General features: G+C 42.4%; 1 protein-coding gene across 8 annotated transcripts in view; it reads left to right on the forward strand.

Annotated features, from left to right (window-relative positions):
• RGS7 (regulator of G protein signaling 7) overlaps positions 1-24,872 on the forward strand; it is a 516,778-nt gene that overhangs the window by 133,839 nt on the left and 358,067 nt on the right. For 2 of the 8 annotated variants that reach the window (XM_042976054.1, XM_042976053.1), the window contains exon 1: positions 19,963-20,086. The exons of the other annotated variants lie outside the window; for them this stretch is intronic. The gene's annotated coding sequence lies outside the window, so the exon portion shown is untranslated. Of the gene's footprint in view, positions 1-19,962; positions 20,087-24,872 lie in introns of those variants that run through there. 8 annotated transcript variants of the gene reach the window in all.

The raw sequence follows: 24,872 nt of genomic DNA on the forward strand, positions 1-24,872 counted from the left end.
CATTTGTGCCCTTTCCTCATTAGAATCTATCAGAACCTGAGGGTGAAGAAGAGTGTCATTCAAGGATACACACACACACACACACACACACACACACACACACACACACAGGCACACATGGGCACATACATACAAATGCATTTATCCATTTACCTATTTATATATTTTACCAAGTATTCTCATATGATTCTTTCTTTTTATTAATGCCTCAAAAGATAGAAAGGAGTAACCTGCTAAATGGTTAGTTAGCTTTGCTCTTTTGAATTTTAGAACCTGCAAAATCAATTGAAGTCCATCTGAGAGCTTATCCTGCATTAGAGAATTCTTGATTACCATTTTCCGTATTACCTTTTTGTGTCAAGTTGAAATAATCTTGAGTCTGAAGGGCTCTGGTTTGAGAGGAATGTAATTAGCCTAGGCTTAACATGTATGTTCATTAAATGAATAATTGGTGCCAATCATGTGATTGGAAAACCCTTTAAATTTAATTGGAACCTTAAGTTTTGCAAGTAAGTCACTTGGAAATGTAAAAGGAGAATTTTTAAAGTGCATTTAGGAGGCTTTTGTTGGCACTGAGTGGATTTGCAGTCTCAATCGGGTCTCATGCTGATCCCACTATGGGGTCTTTGAAATCATTTGGGTTTTAATTGAAGGGAAGTTTTGTTAATGGAGTGAACTGGCATGATAAGGTTGCAATACAAATCTGCCTTTGGACTCCTACTTCCTGTATTACATAGAGACTCATAGTTTTAAGTAATAGTCCAACTCTATTAGTCTACTCAGGCTGCCATAACAGAATACCAGAGACCTGGTAGCTTAAACATTTGTTTTCTCACAGTTCTAGAGGCTAGAAGTCTATGATCAAGGTCCCAGTAAATCCAGTGTCTGATAAGGGCTCTCTTCCTGGCTTGTAGGCCTTCTCACTGTGTCTTCACATGGCCTTTCCTTGTGCATTCTCCTGGGCATGGATGGGAAGAAAGAAGAGCTTTCTGAGATCTGTTCTTGTAGGACACCAGTTCTGCTGGATCAGGGTCCCAACCTATGACCTCATTTAACCTTAGTTACTTCCTTAGAGGCTTCATTTCCAAATATAGCCACACTGGGGTTACAGCTTCACCAATGAATTTTGGGAGCACAAACATCCAGTTTTTAATACCAACTCAACTGAAAATGTCTTAAGGACAATTAGAAGATTAAAATAACTGAAAGTTCAGGTATACCTTCCAGAGCTTCAGGATTCTGGTTTAAATGAAGTTATTAGGACTCTTAGAAATATAGTATTTCTAAGCATTGGTTTTTATTCTCAGACTCTCCCTAAAAGTTGGCAGGATGGCCACCACTGGTTCTAAGTTTACATTCTACCCTCAACATCAGTGAAAGAAAGCTTCCCTTTACCAATTGTTTTGTTCATATTCCCAGGATTATATCTCTTTCAATTTATTTGGGCCTCAAGCTCATTCCTAAATCAATTACATTGATCAGGAGGCCAATTTCTCAGACCTGGGTTATGTGGCTAGAGCTTTGGGGCAGACATGTCCAATAGCATAGATGGAGAATAAAGGAGAAGTTACACAGAGGAAACATTATGTTACTGGGGAAAGGAGAACCCATCCTTGTCAGTGGAAATAACATCCCCACTACACTTTCTCGGTAGAGTGGACCTTCGCCCAGAAAACCACATCTCCCTTCTCACAAATATGGCTGGTAGTGACAAGATTCTGTCTCATTTGGTTTGTATTTTTTTTTCTGAAAATGAGTTGGACTTAGAATGAATTCACTATTTGAAGGTTTAATTATAGTAAGTTATCATCTAATCAGGTGTTCAAGTCTATAGAATTAAACTGGCCATGTTTTCTTTTCTTTCTTCTTTTTTTAGAGTTCAGTGAGGTTCTCAACTCTTCAAATGATGTGGGTATAATTCTAATTTAATTGGTATAATTCTCTACTGTTCTATTCAACATTCTTATGTCTCTAACATGTGTGAACATTGATGCTTTTCCCTTCAAGTACTTTGGAAAAGTGAAGTTCAGTTATCTTATGAATTTTATTTTCTGTATATTAGCTTCACTTAATTTATACATTTGTGAATTATAATGCAGTCTATTCTTTCAAGTAGATGAGCTGAAAGATGAGGGATTGTAATTATGCCAGTTTTAGGAGGGTGCTTTCTTTTCCTACTAGGGATTTAAAAGTGCATTATCTTCCTCACTCATATGAGAGACAAAAGGCTCAGGCATTGGAGATCAGCCTACTGATGTGCAAGATATGATAATGGTTATAAAATGGAAGATGTAACAATGGTTATGACTGTACTATGTGCACTGGTGGGTAGAAGGTATAGTTAAGGTATTCCCATGAGAGAGTTTATAGTCCAGTCTGGGAGGCAGTCCACTCAACTGAAATGCAAAGCCATCTCAGTTTTCTGGGGTGGGGGAGAGGGGGAGGCTAGTGTGGAAATCGTGTGCCCTGAAGTAACTCTGTAATTAGCTTTATGAACCTATACAAGTCACCTAAAATTTCTGAGCTTTAGTTTCCTCAGTTGTAAACTTACAATAATAGAACCTACCTCATTGGGCCTGTCATGAGAATTAAAGAAGTTCATATATGTTAAAATTATAAAAGAAATAGGGCACAGAGTAAATACTGTTATTATTATTTGTAGAGAGAGGCACATAGCCTTATCTGTTTATTTAAAAATTATGGGGCACCTGGGTGGCTGAGTCAGTTGGAGCATCTGACTTTGGCCCAGGTCATGATTCAGCACTTTGTGGGTTCGAGCCCCTTGTTGGGCTCTGTGCTGACACACTTAGAGCCGGGAGCCTGCTTCAAATTCTGTGTCTCCCTCTCTCTCTGCCCCTCCCCCACTCTGTCTCTCTGTCTCCCAAAAAATAAATAAACATTAAAAAAATTATTTAAAAATCATTTTGTTCAACATAACAACACATGTTTAAAAATTCAACTGAGACACGCTGGTCTTCATAATTGCAGAAAGGCTTGTGTAAAACTAACCCTTGTGCTGATAACAATTATAAAGCCTGGAAACATTTTTTTTTTTTTTTAATTCTCATCACTGGAAAACAATCAAAAGCAGACAGGCGTTGAGGGCATCCAACCCTTCAAATAAGGGAACTGGCATTGGTCAAGTCAACATTTGTAAACGTTTTCCTACAGGAGCACTTTCCAAACCGCATTTCATGGGTGGCTAGACCTGAGGCAGAAAGTTAAAGTCCTATCAGCCTGGGGAGCCATAAACATAAAAAGAGGTTGGAATGGCCGGGATAGCTGGAAGTTGAAGAAAGAAATGCCAGAAAAGAGAGATAGGAGGAGCTGCAAAATACGATGTAAACTCCCATCAAGTCCTTGCTTGACCCTGAACTGCACATGTGCTGGTTGAGTCTCCAGAGAACCCAAGGAGAAAGCACCAGCTGGAAGCTGAAAGAGTTTAGCAGGGATTTCAGCTGCTTCCTGTTACTAACAGCTTTGAAATTTGAGTCCTGTCAGGTTAGAGAATGTTGATAAACTTGTTTCAACTTCCCATTAAAAACTTCTAAATTCTGCCCTTAGGAATAAATGTTATGTATCCAGACTGAGATATTTGCTCTAAGACTATAGACATTAAAAATAGGTATATACTCCTGAAACATGAAATCAAATTTCACCTTGGTCAAGATGATTCACCAGTAGTTTAACTGCCTACTGGTACAAAAGTCAGTACTCTTAGGAGGGAGACAACAAACTCTAAGATGTTACACTGAAACATTGACAATGTACTAAACAATCAAAAATTACTAGACCTAGCCAAGAAGAAAATAATTTTATAGAAACAGACCCACAAATAGTACTGATATTGCAATTAGCAGACAACTACTTTAAATTAACTATCATAGGGGCGCCTGGGTGGCTCAGTCGGTTAAGCGGCCGACTTCGGCTCAGGTCATGATCTCGCGGTCCGTGAGTTCGAGCCCCGCGTCGGGCTCTGTGCTGACAGCTCAGAGCCTGGAGCCTGCTTCAGATTCTGTGTCTCCCTCTCTCTGACCCTCCCCCGTTCATGCTCTGTCTCTCTCTGTCTCAAAAATAAATAAACGTTAAATTAACTATCATAAATATGTAAAGAGTCTACCAGAGATGATAGAGATAATCATAAAGAAGTGGGGGGTTCAAGGAAAAAATAAGAAAAATGTAAAAAAAGGCAAACCAAATAGAAATATAAGAACTTAAAAATATGAAAGCTGAAATTAATATATATATATATATATATATATATATATATATATGGGATGAGATTAACAGCAGACTAGACACAGCAGAAGAAGCAATGTATTGGGTGACAAATCAGTAGAAATCACCTAAAATGAGACACAAAAAGAAGATTAAAAATAAACAATTTCGGGGCACCTGGGTGGCTCAGTCATTTAAGCGGCCGACTTTGGCCCAGGTCATGATCTCGCGGTCCGTGAGTTTGAGCCCCGCGTCGGGCTCTGTGCTGACAGCTCAGAGCCTGGAGCCTGTTTCAGATTCTGTGTTTCCCTCTCTCTGACCCTCCCCCGTTCATGCTTTGTCTCTCTCTGTTTCAAAAATAAATAAACGCTAAAAAAAATTTTAAAAACTAAAAAAAAAATAAACAATTTCACAGTGATCTGAAGGACAGTATTCAACTGTCTAACACACTTTAACTATAGTCTTTGACAGAGAGAAGAGAGAAAATGAAGAAGAAAATATTGGTGAGGAAACTTTGGCAGAAAATTTTGCAAGTTTGGTCTAAAACAGTTGGTTTTCCACCAGTCCAAGAATTTTGGTCAGTGACAGAATGAAAACCACATCCAGACACGTCTGCTGAAATCCAAAGGTTAAAAGGAAATCTTAAAGTCAGAGGAAAAAGAAGCATATTCCTGGATAAAAGTGATAAGAATCTTCTAAGATAGCTGATGTGTTGTTGTCAACAGTTGAGACCACACTGAAATGGAATGATACCTTTCAAGTGCTGGGGAAAAAGCCTGTCAATTATAAAATTATATATTATAAAATCATATATTAAATTATATATATTAAATATATATATTAAAATTATATATTAAAAAAGGCCATATTTGGGATGCCTGGGTGGCTTAGTCGGTTAAGCGTCTGACTTGGGCTCAGGTCATGATCTCCCAGATTGTGAGTTGAAGCCCCACATCAGGCTCTCTGCTGTCAGTGAGGAGCCCACTTCAGATCCTCTGTCTCCCTCTCTCAAAAATAAACATTAAAAAAAAAAAGAAATAAACAAGATCATATTTGTGAAAAACTAATTATCAGATAAATAAAATTGAGAATTTCTTTCTGGCATGTCTACAGTAAACTGATGTAAACTCCCCTCTGCAATACCAGTTAGGCTAAAATTGAGTTCTTCAAGCTAAAAGGAAATGATACCAAATGGAAACTTGGACCCACAGCAAAGAAAGAAAAGCAAAGGGCATTGTTGATATGTGCATAAATAAAAGACTATTTTAGTTTCTTTTAAAAATTACTTTAAGTCAGGGTGTCTGGGTGGCTCAGTAGGTTAAGCGTCCGACTTCGGCTCAGGTCATGATCTCACGGTTCTTGAGTTTGAGCCCTGCATCAGGCTCTGTGCTGATAGCTGACAGCCTGGAACCTGCTTCGGATTCTGTGTCTCCCTCTCTCTCTGCTCCTCCCCCACTCATGCTCTGTCTCTGTCTGTCTCTCAAAAATAAATAAACATTAAAGAAATTTAAAAAAATAAAAATTACTTAAAGTCAACTGATGTTCATACCTAAGTTAATAACAGTGTATCGTGGAGTTTTTATAACATGGGGAAGAGTGCTTTAAACCATAGCAAAAGGATTGAGTGGTCTGTAAATGGAATTACACTATCCACAGGCCCTTACATTAAATATCAAGTGATGTAACATTAATCTCAGGCGTAAACTGCGATAAGAATGCATATCCTAATCACTATGGCAGCACTGGAAGACAGGCACAAAGAGGAATACCAACGTTTTCAGTAGTGATTTTGAGCGTGACCATAAGGGAGGTGGATGTTGACTAGTTCCTATACAGACATCAATTAAATTTTCCTGTTTCCATTCCTGTGGCTCACTTTTACCTTCTGTCATATGTGGTTTAATTTTACATGAGTGGCAACAGCCTGAGTCAGACAACTTGATGTGACTTTGGGATTCGCTCAGATTTGTATGCGAGGAGCATAAAGTAATGATCGGAGCAGAAGGCATTTCAGTGCTTAACCACCGCAAGTGAGATTCATGGTTGGTAATTTAACATCTGATGCCCAAGGTCATGCTTGCAAACAAGACATTATGTATCAATGAGTCCTCATCCTTCAGAAACATTTTGATAGATAAATAACACAGCACTGTAAATGTGTTCCCAATAAGCAGCATCAGTGCAGAGCCCAAAGCCTGTGTCTGAAGGTCACCAGCAGGCTGTCAATACTTGAGGATAAATAGGAAAACAAAAACCAGTAAGGATCAGCCCATTTTCTCAGTGACTGATTTTAGGGGCTTTGTGAGAAGACAAGTTACCGAGGAAACGGGAGCTGTGACCCACAGAGCAGTAGGAGGCAGATTATGAGGGACACCTGTGACCTGGGACACAAAGCCAGTCCTGCAACCACATCTGCTTATTCCAGGGCAGGTCATTCATTAGACAGAATGCAGGAAACATGCTGCTGATGAGCGGGGGGAACTTGGGCAAAGTGCTGAAGTTCTGAAGGGAGACCTCGATTTCTTCAACTGAAATCAGAGGTGGGTCTGAATGATTTCTGAGGTCCCTGTGATTTGGATTCAGTGCTACAGTCAGATGCAGGAGCTTCCTTCACTGAGCCTGCCTTTTCCTCAAACTCGCCCACCCGTGGTAGCATCAGATTCAGCTTTTATCCCACTGGCAGGACCAGCTACATAATTTGTGAGGTCTTGTGCAAAATAAAAATGCAAGTCCCCTTATTCAAATACTAGTGAGAATTTCAAGACAGAGACAGCAAAGCATTAAATCAAACATATGACCCTTCTAAGCATTGAGACCTGTGACTGCCTGGGTCACCTGTCCAGGAAGCCATCTGTGCTCTATGGGATTTGGCTGTGAACACTTAATAGGGATACAGAATATCCCAAGTGACAAATATACAAGTATTACAAATTTGATGTTGGAACATTTATAAACTGTAATTATATGTACCTGCCTCCTCATAGTACAAATTTCATACCTGACATATTAGAGAAATGACGATCATGGTTGAGCATAATCATCGTAGACTGAGTTAACAACTAATACTGATGTTGCTTTTCCAATACCTTATTTTTAGAGCAGCTTTAGACACAGCAAAATCAAGTGGAAGGTACAGAGATTTACCACATAGCCCCACCCCTACACATGCATAGCTATCTCCATTATCAACCTCCCCCACCAGAGTGGTACATTTGTTACAATTGATGAGCCCACACTGACACATCATCATCACCCAAAGTCCACAGTTGATATTAGGGTTCACCTTTGGTGGTGTGTATTTTTTGGATTTAGACAAATTTATAATGATATGTATCCATCATTATAGCATCACAGAGTAGTTTCACTGCCCTAAAAACTCTCTGTGCTGCACACATTTCTTCCTTCTTTCCTCTTAATCCCTGGTGGCCACTGATCTTTTCACTGTCTCCATAGTTTTGCCTTTCTCAAAATGTCATGGAATTGTCATCATACAGCATGTTGCCTTTTCACGTTGGCTTCTTTCACTTAGTAATATGCACTTAAGTTTCTTTTGTGTCTTTTCATGACTTGATAGATCATTTCTTCTCAGCACTGAATAATTTTCCATTGTCTGGATCTACAGTAGTTTATGTATCCATCCACTTGCTGAAGGATATGTTGGTTGCTTCCAAGGTTTGGCAATTATGGATAAGGCTATGCCACTGACTATACATGTCAGTGTGCAGGCTTTTGTATGGATGAGTTTTCAGTTCCTTTGGATAAGTATCAAGGAGAGCAACTGTTGGATTGTATTGTGAGAGTGTGTAATTTTGCAAAAAACAGCCAAACTATCTTCCGAAGTGGCCGTATCAATTTGCATTTCTACCATCGATGAAAGAGAGCTCCTATTGCCGCACATCTTCTCCAGAATTTGGTATGAGTGTTCTGGATTCTGGTCATTCTGATAGGTGCACAGTAGTATCTCGCTGTTGTTTTATCTTGCGTTGCCTGATGGCATATATACCGGAGGCATCTCTTCATGTGTTTATTTGCCATCTGCATGTCCTCTTTGGTGAGATGTTTGTTCGGGTCTTTGGCCCATTTATAAAAATTAAAAAAAAAAATTTTTAACATTTATTCATTTTTGAGAGTGAGAGAGACAGAGCGTGAGTGGGGGAAGGGCAAAGAGAGAGGGAGACACAGAATCGGAAGCAGACTCGTTTCTAAGCTGTCAGCACAGAGCCTGAAGCAGGGCTCGAACTCACAGACTGTGAGATCGTGACCTGAGCCAAAGTCAGATGCTTAACTGACTGAGCCACCCAGGCGCCCCTAAATTTTTTTTTAATGTTTATTTATTTTTGAGAGAGAGACACACACAGAGTGAGAGTGGGGGAGGGGCAGAAAGAGAGGGAGACACAGAGTCTGAAGCAAGCTCCAGGCTCTGAGCTGTCAGCACAGAGCCTGACTCAGGGCTCAAACCCACGAACGGTGAGATCAGACCTGAGCTGAAGTCGGACCCTCAACCAACTGAGCCCCCCAGGCGCCCTGGCCCATTTTTTTAAAAATCTGGGTTGTTTTCGTTTTGTTCAATTTTACGAGTTCTTTGCATATTTTTTAAAATAATCCTTTATCAGATGTTTCTTTTGCAAATATTTTCTCTCAGGATTTGGCTTGTCTTCTCATTTTCTTGACATTGATTTTTGCAGAGTAGAAAATTTTAATTTTAGTGAAGCCCAGCTTATCAATTCTTTTGTTCACAGATTTTTCCTTTTGTGTCATTGCCGGACCCGAAGTCATCTAGATTTTCTCCTAGGTTACCTTCTAGGAGTTTTATAGTGACACTGATTTCTTATTCTTGTATAACTTGTTACTGTTACACAGAACACTTTTCACCTAACACAAGTATATTAGATTCTTAGAATTCTGTGAACAATACAGTTATTTTTTGGATTAAGAAACGGAGGCACTGAGACACAACAATGATTCCCCCCCCCCTTTTTTTATTCACTATTGGTCCAGATTTCCTTCTATGACACTATTATAGCCCATTACATTATCACCATGAACTAAAGCTTGGTGGGGCATAATGCCACTTTCGTTTGGACAGTTCAAACTGGGGTAGGTGCAATTTCATGTGGCAGATTGATTTCACTGCTTTGTATAAAATAGTGCTGGTACAGCAGCCTAAGAACCTAGCCTCCATTCAACAAATTCTCATGAGTACCAACTCTATGCTGGAGTAGCCTTGGTTGCAAAGTCTCTTCTGATTTCTTCTTTTGTCAAGTACAGAAGAGACCTACCTGTGAATGGCTTTGGTCGCCACTGCTTTGTGTTTCTTGCTATTGAGGTAAAGTGATGGGGTCTTTGTGAAGTTCAGAGACTGCTAAACTTTACAGTGAAGTTGCCATTTCAGGAATGAGACGGCATGGTTCCCAAATAACTTTAAAACTATTATTTGCTTGATACTATACTATGCTGCCTTTTATTTCATGGTGGAATGTGAGGTGGATAGAGGAGGATAGCCTAGTGACTTAATACATAACGTTGGGACTTTGAATTCTAGCTCTGTCACTTACTGTGTGACCTTGGCTTAACCTCTCTGTGCCACTAAAATATTAGAAAATATTTGTACCAATTAAAAAAGATTATATATACTCCCTAAAAAATAGATAATAATTATTTTTTAGAAGGAGGTGAAAAACTTGATGGAAAATGTTCTAAGAGTGATTTTGTCAACAACTTGATGACACCCAGCAATGGGGATGAACCAGGGTGAACAATGTTCAAAACGGGGATCTAGTGAGATCACAGAAATGGGAGGAAAATGACAAAGCCAGAATTTAGGGGGAAATGACAATAGTAAGGGAACTAACAACAAACAACAAATAAGCAAACCAAAACTAAAACCAAAACCAAAACAAAAAATTCCTGAACTAAACTTCAGAAAGGTAAATTCAGTCAAATCAGATTATATGAGAAAATAAAAAGTAAAATCTTTAATCCAATTAATGTATTTACCTGGCACATGCATTATACTGAAAGGCACTTTAAAACAAATGCAAAATGGGTTTAGCAGTCGTTGAAAGCAAATACAGTTAAGGTAATCTGTGGCTAAATTCAAATTCAGATGGTGACAGTTTGGCTTTAGGTCAGTTCACTCTTGAAATATCTATTTGTTTCAAAACAATAGGTGATAGTTCTTTCAACATAGCTATTTCTATTCAGGGGAAGTAAGCTGTAAGCTTATAAATAAGGCATGATCCCTGCCTCTGGCTAGTTGGGCATATAAAAGTCAGTAAGTATTGCATTTAATTAGAACAGTTAGAGGTTCAGATAGAGAAGTCTTCTTAAAGGACTTTTAGTTTGGTTATCATAATTTACCGTTTGCCTGGAATTTACTTATGCTGATGTGTTACCAAAATAGTATCTACAGTTGATTGTGTTAGAATCACAGAGTAAAGATCCCTGGTAGTCACTTGGTTCCGTCATCTGGTGTCCACAGCTCTTATATTGTCAGTGAGGTATGATTCCCATCTTACGAAGTCCCACTAGAAAGCTTTTTGTGGAGCTCATATTTATTTTCTTTTGCATCTAATCCTTGTTCTTTGTAATTTGGGAAACTGAGAGCAAATAGTCTACGGAATATACTGCCATGATTCTCATGACTGGCCTCTGAAACTGCACAGCCCATGTCTAAAGCAGCCGCTTGGGTTTGAGGATTCCCACAAGCTACGATGTTCCTCTCCTCTTTCTGTTCTTTGGATACAAAATCACCGGTCTTTTCCACTTACTTTTTTCTTTCAAAGTCGTTGCTTTTCTCAGAGCCCAGAACAGAATACAACAATTTAAGTGCAGTCTGATGTCACTGATTCTCTTGTTCTGGGCACCATTCTTTAATAATACCTAAGATAACACTAATACTAATACGATTGACAATCACATTACGCTATTGATTAATTTTCAGTTACTTTATGTCTTTGTGTGTCAGTTTCTTCACCTGTAGAATGAGGATACTGATACTTCAAGGGTGTTGTACAGATTAAATGAGTTAATAATACATTTTAAATGATGAGAACAGTGCCCAGTACATGGTAAACCCTTGATAAATGTTAGCTGCTATTACTGTCATGATTATTATTACTGTTATTAATAGTCAATTAAAACTCCTAAGTTGTAATCATATTGATGTTCAATCACATTCTGCCCTTTCATTCTTGTAGAGTTTTTGTTTCATTTTTAAGATAATTTTGGGGTTTACTAAATACCATCTTGTTAAAATTTCATTATGTCCTCTTATCTGGACCAAGATGCTCCTGCCCAATTCATGCTGTGTTCCTCTGAGCTGTGTGTTATTTCACAGATAATAAGTGTGTCATCTGTGTGCCCCAGGTTGTCAAGTCACTGCTGAAAGTGTCAGATTGAACAGTGCCTCACACAGTGCCCTGCCATGGACCACCAGGTTGACACCGATTTTATAATTAGTTTTCTATGGGGCTAGATGCTTGATAGGTAAAAAGCCACAGAATTTGTATTATCATCATTATAGGTAAAAAGCCACAGAATTATCATCATTCAGCCTATATGCTGTAAGAAATGGGTTTCGCACTCGGGACATGGTGTTGGTGAAGATAGGCTCTCTGCCTTCAGAGAAGCTTCTGTCCTGCCTGAGTGTTTACAGGTTTCCAACGCTGGCTCCAAGGCCTCTCAGCAAGTTCTTTCACTGTCTGGTAATGTTAAAACAATCAAGGGTCCCCTTACCATTCCTGAAGATCTCTCTGCTAATTATGTTTTTAAATCTCTCAAGGTTTCCTCCCTTTGTTTGCCAGACCACATAGGCTGATTGGAAAAGAACAAGAGTATTGCAGTGTTATGAAGATTTTCAGGATCTTTTTTCTGGTTTTGACATGGGGCTGGGGAGGGACAGAGGGGTGGAATAGGGAAGGCATGGTGGTATACCTTTCACCTGCAATGTTTCTCTTTGTTATGGCAGAGGAAGCTGCATAGGGACAAGGCCAACTGGGAAGGGTGAGGATTAAAATTAAACCAGCTCATTGAGATGCTCATTGTCACTGAGGCGGCAGGTCTGAGACAGGTGCTGGGAGAAAAACACACACACAGCAAAGCAGACAGAATCAGAGCCCTTTGTCCCTCTTACAGCAACAGAATCCCATTGTGGTTTGCAAACGTCTCCAGGTTCATGACATCACTAAGCCTGTTGCAGCAATCCCATTCTGATGGCCAGTGTTTGGCTCAGACATGGGCATGAGATGCATGGTATGGGGCAAGGGCTAAATCAGAAGAATTATGTCCTCAGAAAAATGCAAGAATTATTCCTCATTTTTTATTTTAGAGAAAAAACAGAAGGCAACGATAATAGGGGTTCTACTTAAAACCTTAGAAGAGTCAGTCTACTTTCTAATCTACCTTTTTCCCCCAGTGGCAATTCACTGAACCTTCCACTTGAGTGTAGTTTATGGCCAGTTAGCTGCTTCTGTTTGTGTTAGAGATACAGCAGAATGAGATATAAAATTGTAAAACACTTTTACATCTCACTTGATTATTTTGGTGGGTTCAGCTAATGAACCCTTTTGAATGAGTCTGTCATAACTTTTTTGCTATTACTTTTTAAATTTCATTCCCAGCAGTTATCACGGGCTGGAATTTTCTTGCTTGTTCTCTGTCTCCTCCAGCTAGGTGTGGGCTGCATAAAGACAGTGACTTTGTCTGTCTCATATTCCAATCCCTGGTTATATAGGTGCCTGATAAATATTCACTAAGTGAACAATTGAATTTTGTAGACGTCTCTGTGACATCAACATGTAAACTATACACACACATTTTTAAGTATACACTCTGTTCCTGGAACAATGGTGGGGAAAAAAAATACATGCATGTTTCTTAACTTTTAGAAAAGTGGAAAGGAAAGAAAGAGAGGGGGAAGGAGGGAGAGAAAGGAGGAGGAAGAAAAGAGAGTGGGTCACTTTGGGCTGCCATATTAAATACCATAGACTGGGTGGCTTAACAGCAGAACACTATTTCTCACATTTCCAGAGACTGGGCTATCTAAGATAAAGGTGCTGGCCAGTTGGTTTCCTAGTAAGGCCTCTTCCTAGTTTGAAAATGGCTGATTTCTCACTGTTCTCCCATTGCCTTTTCTTACTATCATACTGGGCATTAAGTCTTCAACTTATGAAGTTGGGATTGGGGGAGGGGCACACAGATATTTAATCCATAAGAGAAAGAAAAAGAGAGCGAGAAGAGGAAGAAAAGAAAGAAAGAAAAAGAAAGAGAAAGAAAGGAAGGAAGGAAGAAAGAGGGAAAGAAAGAAATATCAGACAGCATTAAGTGCTATGGAGACAGTTACGATTCAGCCATGTAACATGACTGGAGATTATGTTAAATAGGCTGGACACATGACCTCTCCAAGGCAGTAACATTTAAATAAAGATTGACAGGTAAAGGCGATGAATAAGAGTTCCAAGCAGAATGATAGGCGGTCCACAGGTCCTGAGGAGGAAGTCGCTCAGTGCAGTTGAAGAACTGAAGACCAGTGGGATGAGTATGGTAGGAGAAAAAGGTGGTGATAAGGGATAAGATTGAGTACACAGATGGGAGTTTCATGTAACATGGATTTTTAAGTCAAAGTAAGAAACTTCTAATTTATGCTGAGAGTATGGGAAGCCAATGAGAAGTTTTTAGAAGAGAGGTGAAACCATCCGATTAGGTTTTTAGAAGTTCATTCTTGGGTCATGTGGAAAATGGATTGCAGGTGGGTAACAGTGGCAACAGAAGACCAGTTAAGAAGCTGGTGTATAAGTTCATTCCTTAATAATGGTGTGTGGTACCAGGGAGAATGGAGAGAAATCGATGTCTCTCAGGTGTGTTTTGGGGGTGAGTAAAGTGAATTTGCTAATGAGTTAGACATGGGGATATGAATACAGAAATTACAGCCAGGATTTTCAGCTTGAGCTGTTATGCCCAGAATTTGTGATCCCCAAAGACCACCAGGGAGCCGAGTCTGATGCAAAAGCAAAAGAGCCTTTATTCGAGCTAGCTCGAACTCAATCCCCTACCTGCACCGACACAGCGGTGAGAGAGCGAGTTTCAAAAGCACAAAGGTTTTATTGGGGTCTAGGGGCAGTTGGTGAGGTAATGGCTGTGGCCTCAGCCGATTGGCTGGGGAAGGGTCGGAGTCCTGTTTGGGAAGTTTGAACGGGTGAGCGGGAGGTTACTCAAGGGGAGGAGGTGTGGTCAAGGTGGAGGACACAGAACAAGATGGAGTTGGCCAACGTAGGTCCGCCCTTTCATTCCCCCCTTGTCATGTAGCTTACGGACCCAATCATGGGACCGGCTGCATTTATGGTGACAAGGGGAACAGAGTTTGGAGGTTTACACAAAGCTCTGGGAACCAAGTGTCCCTGGGGTGGCTCTGGGAGGTCTGATTAAGTATTGTCCCCGAGCTGGTGTCTGTGATCTGCCAGGTGATGTTTTGGGGGGTGTGGGGACTCCCGGCAGCATGAGCAATGACAAGCAGAGTTAACAGAGTTACCAATATTAGGTGGGTCGAATGCGCTGTAGCTTGAGCTTGAGCGGGTTGTGTTGGTCCCGACTGATGGACCATCGTGTGACGAAGTCCTTCCGGATCGAGGAGGGGTCCGCTGGCCGAACGTGGGTGTGATGGACCCAGGTCGTGATGATTTGAGAGCGGTGGGGGTTGTCAGCACCACGATGTAGGGTCCCTTCCAGCGTGGCTCGAGGGTCTCTCGGTGGTGCCTCTTGATGTAGATCCAGTCTCCCGGCCTGTACTGATGAGGTGTCGGGGTCGGGCCAGCCTCGTAGATGGCACGGAGGCGCGGCCAAATGTCCTCGTGCACCCTCTGGAGCCCTCTCAAGGAAAGAAAAAGTTCTTGATCTTTAAACTCAGCAAGAAGTTCAGCTCGAAGGTTGGGAATAATAGGGGGTGGCCTGCCAAACATGATCTCATGGGGAGTAAAACCCAAGGTGTAAGGAGTGTTCCTAACCCGGTAAAGGGCATACGGTAGGAGAGTCACCCAGTCCCTGCCAGTCTCCATGGTTAATTTGTTAAGGGTCTCTTTTAGGGTTCTATTCATTCTTTCTACCTGTATTGAGCTCTGGGGCCCCCACTGCCTTGGCTACTGCCTGCATTACCTGCGAGATAAAAGCTGGTCCATTGTCTGATCCTATCATGGCAGGAAAACCATACCTGGGTAAGATGTCTTCTAGTAGCTTCTTAGCCACCGTCTGAGCCGTTTCATGCTTGGTTGGGTATGCCTCCACCCAGCCAGAGAAGGTGTCTGTAAATACTACAAGATATTTATAACCATACTTTCCTGGTTTGACTTCAGTGAAGTCGACTTCCCATTGGGCTCCCGGTCTGGTGTCTCTGAGCCTGGTTCCTTTTTTATTTGATGTGGCTCTCACGTTGGTGAGTTGGCAGGTCTTGCAGGCAGATACAGCTTGCTCTATTTTGGTGTCCTGTTGGTGAATCTTGATTCCTGAGCTCTAATATTGAGACTCTGAGCCGGTCTGGCAGCACGAGCTCCTTGTTAGTTGTATACCACCATCCCTTTCTCTCCTGGGCCATGGGGAGTTTCTTGATCCGCTGTGACTCCTGTGTCCATCTCGCACAAAGCTGCTGCCATCAGTGAACCAAGTAGCCTCGGCATCGGGGAGGGGCCGGTCGGTCAGGTCTGTCCGGAATCCATGTACTTTTTCCAGGATTCCCACACAGTCATGTAGTGGAGCACCTAGGTCAGGGTCGGGCAGCAGGGTTGCAGGATTGAGGGCTGCACTGGGGTGGAACCGCACCCGTGGAGGGTTGAGTAGGAGGCTCTGGTAATGAGTCACATGTGTGTTGCTCATCCATCTATCAGGAGGCTGTTTCAGGACCCCTTCAATGGCGTGTGGGGTCGTGATCCAGATCTCTTGTCCTAGGGTCAGTTTGTCTGCGTCCTTGACTAGGAGTGCTGTCGCCGCAATAATTCTTAGGCATGGCGGCCAGCCGGCAGCCACTGGGTCTAGTTTCTTGGACAGGTAAGCCACCGGGCGGGCGGTTCCAGGGGCCTAAGGCTTGAGTTAGAACCCCTTTTGCTATTCCCTTGTGTTCGTCTACAAAGAGGGGGAAGGGCTTCGTAATGTCTGGTAGGCCCAGGGCTAGGGCACTTAGGAGGGCCTTTTTTAACTGATTAAAGGCAGTTTCTTCTTTTTCAGCCCACTTAAATGTTTTCCCCTCTTTGGTAGCTTCATATAGGAGCCTGGCGATCTCAGCAAAACCTGGAACCCAGAGGCGGCAATAGCCGGCTGATCCTAGGAATTTCCTTACTTCTCTTCGGGAGGTGGGAGTAGGGAGCTTTAGGACAGTTTCTTTTCTGGCATCTGATAACTGCCCCTGTCTGCCCTCCAGGATAGATCCCAGGTAACTTACCCTCTCCCTGCATATCTGAGCCTTCTTCGAGGATGCCCGGTACCCTAAGGCCCCCAGGGTAGCCAGCAGGTCCTGGGTCCCTCGCTCACAGTCTTTGGCCGTGTCGGCAGCAATCAGGATGTCATCTACGTACTGTAGGAGGGTGAGGCCAGGGTGCTCCCTTCTGTACTCACCCAGGTCCTCGTGTAGTGCCTCGTCGAAGATGGTGGGCGAATTTTTGATTCCCTGAGGTAGCTGTGTCCAGGTGAGTTGCCCACTGTAGCCCTCCTCTGGATCATGCCACTCGAAGGCGAACAGGGGTTGGCTCTGGGGTGCCAGCGGCAGACTGAAGAAGGCGTCCTTTAAATCTAGTACAGTATACCAGACCCTGGAGGGTGCCAAGGAGCTCAAGAGAGTATATGGGTTGGGAACAGTTGGGTGTATGTCCGCGACCCTCTTATTTACTTCCCAGAGGTCTTGTACCGGTTGGTAGTCATTTGTGTGAGGCTTTTTGACCGGCAGTAGGGGGGTGTTCCAGGGATACTGGCAAGGAACTAGTACCCCTAGGCTTTGTAGTCTCCGGATGTGTGGTTGGATCCCCTTCTGGGCCTCCTGAGACATGGGGTATTGTTTGATCCTTACCAGACTCTCTCCTGGCTTGAGCTCTACCAGGACCAGGGTCCTGTGAGCGGCTAGTCCTATTCCCCCCTCCCCCCCCCCCCGTCTCTGCCCAAACCGAGGGGAATTCTCGTAGCCATCTGTCTATATTATCCTCTCTCTGGGGGTCGCCTCCTGGTGGAGGCGGTATTCATCCTCCAGTTTCATGGTCAGGACCTGGATGGGGTGGCCCTTGCGATCGGTGACCTGAGGCCCCCCTTGTCTGAAAGTTATCTGAGCTCCAATCTTGGTCATAAGTCCCATCCTAACAGTGGGTAGGGCCATTCTGGTATTACCATAAAGGAGTGGGATACCCGGCCAGTCCCCAAATCTACCGTTCTTCGGGTAGTCCATGAATACTGGCTCATACCAGTTGCCCCTTGTACCCAGGACTTCTTGCTGGCTAGTTTTCCTTGTGGGGTGCAGAGGACCGAATGTTGCGCTCCGGTGTCGACGAGGAAGTCAACAGGGGTCCCCTCCACTTTAAGAGTTACCCTGGGTTCGGGGAGAGGGTCCGAACCCCGACTCCCCTAATCACTCAGTTCATCAACTCTAGGATTTTACTCGATCAGTCTTGCTTCCCTTCCTGCCGGCCCTTTATGGAGAATCTCGGTCCCAATGACCTATCTCCTTGCAGTATGCGCACTGATCTTTCTGCAGCCTTTGCTTCCCCCCCTTGGTGGTTCCTTTACCTTTTCTTGCATTGTCTGCCGGCGACAGCGGTCTCGTTCCTCGGGGAAGTCAGCAGTGGTAGCCAGTAGTATTCTGGCCAGGTCTCGAGTCTGCTTACTGCTGGCAGCCGCCATGGCACGAGCCTGCTTGTCCTCAGGAGGCTCCCGGTTATTATATACCTTTTCGGCTACCACCAGTAAGTCCTGCAGACTTTTTTCTCCTTGTCTATCTATTTTCTGTAATTTTCTCCTAATGTCTATGGCCAATTGGTTTACAAAGGCCATGATAACAGCTGCCTTGCTTTCCGGAGCCTCTGGATCCATGGGGGTATAGGTACAGAATGCCTGCCTCCATGATCCATTCTAAAAAGGCAGCCGGAGGTTCATCTTTTCCCTGTTGTACATTTCCTACCTTGGCCAAATTGGTTGGCTTTCTAGCAGCCATTCGGAGCCCCCCCCCCCCCCATTAGAGTCTGGCGGTAGACCCGGAGCCTCTCCTTACCTTCTGCCGTGTTGAAATCCCACTGGGACCAAGTTAAGGGGAAGGAGGCATCTATCAGCCTGGTTGGTGGTGGGATTCCCGTCTGCACCCGGAACTAGTTTTCGGGCCCCATTGAGGATTCATTCTCTTTCCTCAGTCGTGAACAGGACCTGCAAAAGCTGCTGGCAATCGTCCCACGTGAGTTGATGAGTAAAAAGTACAGAGTCTAATAAATCAATAAGCCCTGCCAGTTTCTCGGAAAACTTAGGATTCTGAGCTTTCCAATTGTCGAGGTCACTAGTGGCGAAAGGCCAATAGTGATGAGGCTGATTCCCCTCCGCGTCTGGGGGTCCGGTGTCTCGCAGGGGCAGAATAGTGGAATCGGCGGCAGAGGCAGATTGCTCCCTCTGAGCCCTTTGTCTGGTAAAGGGCGGGCTTCCCACTGGAGCGTTTGCGCCTCCTGTTCTCGGAACAGCGTCTGTCTCCCCCGGAGGGGGAGGATGGTGTTCTTCTGACATCCTAGGGGGGTTATACGGGGGAGGAACAATTAATTCTTCTTCAGTCCCCCCCTCCCCCCCCCCCCCCCCGTAGGACAAGGTAGAGGGGTGCTGAAGGCTGGGTAAGACTTTTCTTGTTTTCCTTCTTCTCTGTCCCCTGTAAAGCAAGAATGGGCTTTGGCTCCGGAGGGAGCGGGGCTAGGAAGGGCTTAAGCCAAGAGGGTGGGTAGAGGGGTAGTCTGAGTCTGTCCCATAACGTCCATCCAGTAAGTCCACAGAACAAAACAGAGAAACACAGAAACAAACAGAGGGCCCTTAGAAACAGTCTTCCAACTCCGTGGAAGCAAAACTGAAAGCTAGTTCAGACCTTTGAGTGGATTCCACGTCCCTCCAAAACCGAAAGCTAGAGGACGGCCTCACGCCGACCAGCGGGAGCGACCCGCCTCGTCTCAGACCTTTGAGGGGATTCCACGTCTCTCCAAAACCGATGAGGGGATTCCACATCCCTCCAAGAGGGAGGATTGGAACGTCTTCCAAAACACCCGGCCCGTGGTCCTCCAGTGCGGCCACTTAGACCGCGTCGGGCACTACCAGAATTTCAGAAATGAGCTCACACAGAAAAGATGGAACGAACAGACAGTAACCGTGGCCAGTCAGGCTCTCCGGGTCGGGGGATCCCTTGGGGGTCTTGGGGATCCCAGGCCGAGCCCCCAAATGTTATGCCCAGAATTCGTGATCCCTAAGGACCGCCAGGGAGCCGAGTCCGACGCAAAAGCAAAGAGCCTTCATTCAAGCTAGCTCGAGCTCAATCCCTTACCTGTACCGACGCAGGGGTGAGATGCCGGAGAGAGAGAGCGAGTTTCAAAAGCACAAAGGTTTTATAGGGGTCTAGGGGCAGTTGGTGAGGTAATGGCTGTGGCCTCAGCCGATTGGCTGGGGAAGGGTCGTGGCCTCGGCCGATTGGCTGGGGAAGGGTCGGAGTCCTGTTCGGGAAGTCTGAAGGGGTGAGCGGGAGGTTACTCAAGGGGAGGAGGCGTGGTCAAGGTGGAGGACACAGAACAAGATGGAGTCGGCCGGCGGAGGTCTGCCCTTTCGGAACTTACAGCTGTGAGATGTCGGCTGTCTTCATACCTCATCCACTGTTCCATTCCTCCAGGCTGTGAGTTATCAAGTCTCTTTACCTCTCATTACTGGTGGGCCCCTATGGTGATTTTTTTATGGAATTTCTTCAAAGTTAGGGTCAGGAAAATATTCAAGATAGGCCATTCTATCATACTACTTGCTTTTTCTCAATGAGCTAATTAGTTCATTAATTAAGCAAAAAAGTTCAAAAATAATGACTGAAATGAATTTAGGGAACTGGAATGAATCCATTATTGATTCTTGAATTTCATGATCATAGATAAAAAGAGACGAATCTATTTTAAATAATTTTTCTTTTGTGTACCTATATTTATATTATTAATGTGGATATTATTTTACACTCAGCATTTCTGATGGCAAGATGTTCAAATATGAATTTTTACTGTAAGTCATTTTGAAGCTCTCAGGGTATTTCGTTAACGATCCTCTGTATATTATCCATTTTATAGTTCATGTAATTGTTGCTTTATAAAAAGCCAATTTAAAACATTAGTGAAAACTTCTACCATTAGCATGTCTTTTAATATACTCATTCTTTTTTTTTTTTTTTTTGGTAGAGGATAGGAAAAAAAACCAACACAAAGACATTTGAGACAATAGTCTCTTCTCTTTTGTTGATAAATCTAGCTGACTTTTGTAGAGAGTTCTCTAAATTAGATTCTTTTGTCTTTAAACATGTCTATTCTAAATTGGCAGGCACCACAATTAATTAGCTTTTCAAACATTAAGAAAAAGAATGCTATAGTTACTTTAATTTTAAATTTTGCTAGATGAATTTCTCCTTTATTCACCAAGATTGTACAATACCCATTGCAAATTTGTGATATGTGCTATATATTTTAAGAACTCGCTTATCATATCTCACCTATCTCAACCTCTCTTATGGCCTATAGGATAAGAGAATATTCCAGAAAAATAATCAAAAAGTGAAAAAAAAAAAAAAAAAGAATGTTCCAGAGCTTGGCAAACAAACACAACAGTCTGGCCTTTTTGTTCTCCAACTTTCTCTTCTTCTGGCATCCATATGCTATATTTTAACAGAAAAAAAAAAATAGAATTGTTGGGATTAGCACACTGGTTTTGTGATTGCCCTGTATATGTCAATCAGAAGACTGGGATTGTATCAGGCAGGATTCTTGATTTTAAATCACAGAATCTTAGTTTGATTGGTGTAAGCAGAAATAAATCTGCTGAAAGGTTATAATTTAGGACACTCAGTGCTCATGTGAGGAATGATCATCAAAGGAAAACTGGAGAACCCAGTTTGAAAAGAAGCAGGTGCCAAGATCCCAGTAGGAAGGTATGGCAGCCAAAAATACAGATTCTTCTAGAGAGAGAGGAAGATATTGCAGAATGGAACCATGGCCTTGGGTTTGAATGATAAAGATACATGGATAAAAGGTAAAAGATCTTCTAAGCAGCAAGATTACATGCTGAGTGTTCAGAACAAAGCATTTCAGAATGGACCCATCTCTGTGCTAGATTCCTTCTATTTTTGGTGCTATCGCTCAAATTAGTTTGATAATTAGAGAGACCTGTTTTCTTATTAGGGAAGGGGAATACATATTAAAAGTAGGTTTGCCTCATATGTGAGCTACTTCTAGACTAATAACTATACCAAGTGATGTTGTTTTACTTTTGTTGTCCTCTATGTTTGTGAGTTCCACAGGGATAAATATAGCTCTTTTATTGTTAATATCTATCATAAAAACTGAGTAGATGTTTGTGAATGGATCCTGGCAAAGTATCCATTCATTTATTCAACATTTACTGAGTCAGATTGTTATGAAAGAAACCCAGCTAGGGTGGGTGTGTGTGTGTGTGTGTGTGTGTGTGTGTATGCTAAGTTTAGGGAGGGGACAAAACTAAATAATTCATATTCTCAGCAATCTGAGAACATACATTCTCCTTAGGGCAAGTTGAATAGACAACCACTTAATAGAATTTTTTCTACAGAATATAAAGAAAATTGAATTTGGAGTCATATAATTCTGAATTTTGTTTCTGGTTCCTGTATTTGTCTGACACAGTAAGATCTGGGGTGAATCATTCAATCCTAATGAACCCAAGTTTGTTGTCACCTCTAAAATACAGCATTGCTATGATGATTAAATGAATTATATAAAATGTCTATTAGGATGCTGGCACGAAGTATACACAAAATTGTTGTACTTTTTAAGTTTTAATGTATGTATTTTTTTAAGCTCTGGATTCTGAAATGGAGTGATTTATTCTGTGAGGATTATACTTGCCTTACTTTGAAGGATACATACTGTTGTAGTAAGTAGAGAAGAGGCAGAACATTAGAAACAAAAGCATAGTATTATTAAAATGTAGGAGCAATGATCCTGTAGGATCAAATTCAAATTGTATGAAGCTATTTCATAGTGGAAAGTTCTGGAAATGAGGCAGGTTGCCAGGCTAAGGAGTTTGGTCTTTATTCTGCCTCTAATGCAAAATGGCTGAAGCAGAAGCCTGCCATGATCTGACATGCATTAGGAAAATAAATCAATTAGAGAATGGGAGATGGGTTGTAGAAATGAGACTGATGACTAGCAGGCCAGTCAGGAAACATTTGTAGTAGTGCTGGCAGGAGAGGAAGAACTGAGTTAGAGGAGTGGGGGAGGAATGGAGGGAAAGAGGTATTTCATTTCAGAGGACATTATGGTAGTAGAAAGAACAAGTCTTGGCAAATGAGCCAGGGAGAGTTGATCATTTCAAGATTCCTTACCTGGGTCACAAAGTGATAATTGAAATAAAGAATAGGAAATAAGGAGAAAGTTTGGGGAGGAAAGATGAATTTGTTTTTGATAGGTCATATTTGATTTATCAACAGGACTTGAACTGGCAGTTGAAAATCTTGGACTGAGCTGGGGAGAACAGTCAGGATTTGGATTTACCCTTGAGAGTCACAGCACTAAACTGATCAGATGAAATTGGCCAGAGAAGGAGAATTGAATGCGAATGTGTGAAGTTGGGAAAGTTGAGGACAGGATTCCGTCTTGGGCAATGCAGGCATTCAGAGGATGGGTGGAAACTGAGCAGTGAGCCAGGGTGACTAGATAAAGCTCGTGTAGGCTGAGAGGGACACCAAAGGAGAGACAAGTTTATTAGGGAGAGGGACTTGGTTACCTGCAGTATAGTCCTAGAACTGAAGTGTGACACAGGTGGGGCATATGTTGCTCTTAGCTTCTAGATGAGGAAAAATAGCAGAAAGGATATAAGGAAGACCCTAAAATCAAATAACACATTAAAAAAAATTTTTTTTTTAATTTTATTTGAGAGAGAGAGAGAGAGAATATCCTAAGCAGGCTCCATGCTCAGCATGGAGGCTGACACAGGGCTTGACCCATGACTGTGGGATCATGACTTGAGCCAAAATCCAGAGTTGAATGCTCAACCAACTGAGCCACCCAGGCATCCCAAACAGTGCATTTTTAAGATTAGAATATGAGTTGCTTAACTTCAACCTGAGTTTGTCAATCTGAAAGATCTTCCATATGATCAAGTTATGGGAAGAACTTGATCTGGCTGTTAGTTACATGTATGTGTGTAGTTTATGAAAACCCAGTGAGTTTTACATTTAAGGCATATGTATTTTTCTGCTCACATGTATCATTAAAAGGTTTTTTTTTTTTTAATTTTTTTTTAACGTTTATTTATTTTTGAGACAGAGACAGAGCATGAACGGGGAGGGTCAGAGAGAGGGAGACACAGAATCTGAAACAGGCTCCAGGCTCTGAGCCGTCTTCAAAGAGCCCGACACGGGGCTCGAACTCACGGACCACGAGATCATGACTTGAGCCGAAGTCGGACGCTTAACCGACTGAGCCACCCAGGCGCCCCTAAAAGGGTTTTTTTAATCATAAGAAGGAGATGGAAAGAATATATTATGGTAGGGCCAAGGAAATAGTTGACTAACACATTGATGTGAGTCTCACAAAGTTTTTATTATTTTAGGGGTGCATGGGTGGCTCAGTCAAACATCCGGCTCTTGATTTCATCTCAGGTCATGATCTCACTGTTCATGAATTTGAGTCCTGTTTCAGGCTCTGTACTGACATTGAGAGCCTGCTTGCGATTCTTTCTCTCTGTCTATCTCTGACTCTCTCCTCCCCTCTATATCAAAATAAATAAATAAACTTAAAAAAAGTTTTTAGGGGCGCCTGGGTGGCTCAGTCGGTTAAGCGGCCGACTTCGGCTCAGGTCATGATCTTGCGGTCCGTGAGTTCAAGCCCCGCGTCGGGCTCTGTGCTGACAGCTCGGAGCCAGGAGCCTGTTTCAGATTCTGTGTCTCCCTCTCTCTGACCCTCCCCTGTTCATGCTCTGTCTCTCCCTGTCTCAAAAATAAATAAAACGTTAAAAAAAATTAAAAAAAAAGTTTTTATAATTTTAAACCATAACCTTTTTCAAATAATCTCTTAATGCTGTTTATTTTAGATTTGGGGGTGTGATTTATCCACACCTGAGATTAATTTCAGTGGTTCCCTTAACTGAAGGAACCAAGGCTTTGGAGTTGTTACTAATAATCTCAATAAAATCTGCATAGCATTTAATACCCATATCTAAAGATTTATACATCATATAATTTTATTCAGTCTTCACACAGAAAAGGGGCACCCACATTTTGAAGATAAAAACACTGAATGCTACATGACCCATGTTCTGTGTGATGGCAGTGCTTTTCCTCATCTGAGGTTCAAAACGTAATTCTGACTCTTACTGATGTCAGGAAAAAACAGCATAGCTATGCATATTGTTAATACTTCAGGACTGGGAATCATTAAGAGAAATACAGTAGA

This window comes from Panthera tigris, chromosome F3, assembly GCF_018350195.1.
Source record: "Panthera tigris isolate Pti1 chromosome F3, P.tigris_Pti1_mat1.1, whole genome shotgun sequence".
NCBI lineage: Eukaryota > Metazoa > Chordata > Mammalia > Carnivora > Felidae > Panthera > Panthera tigris.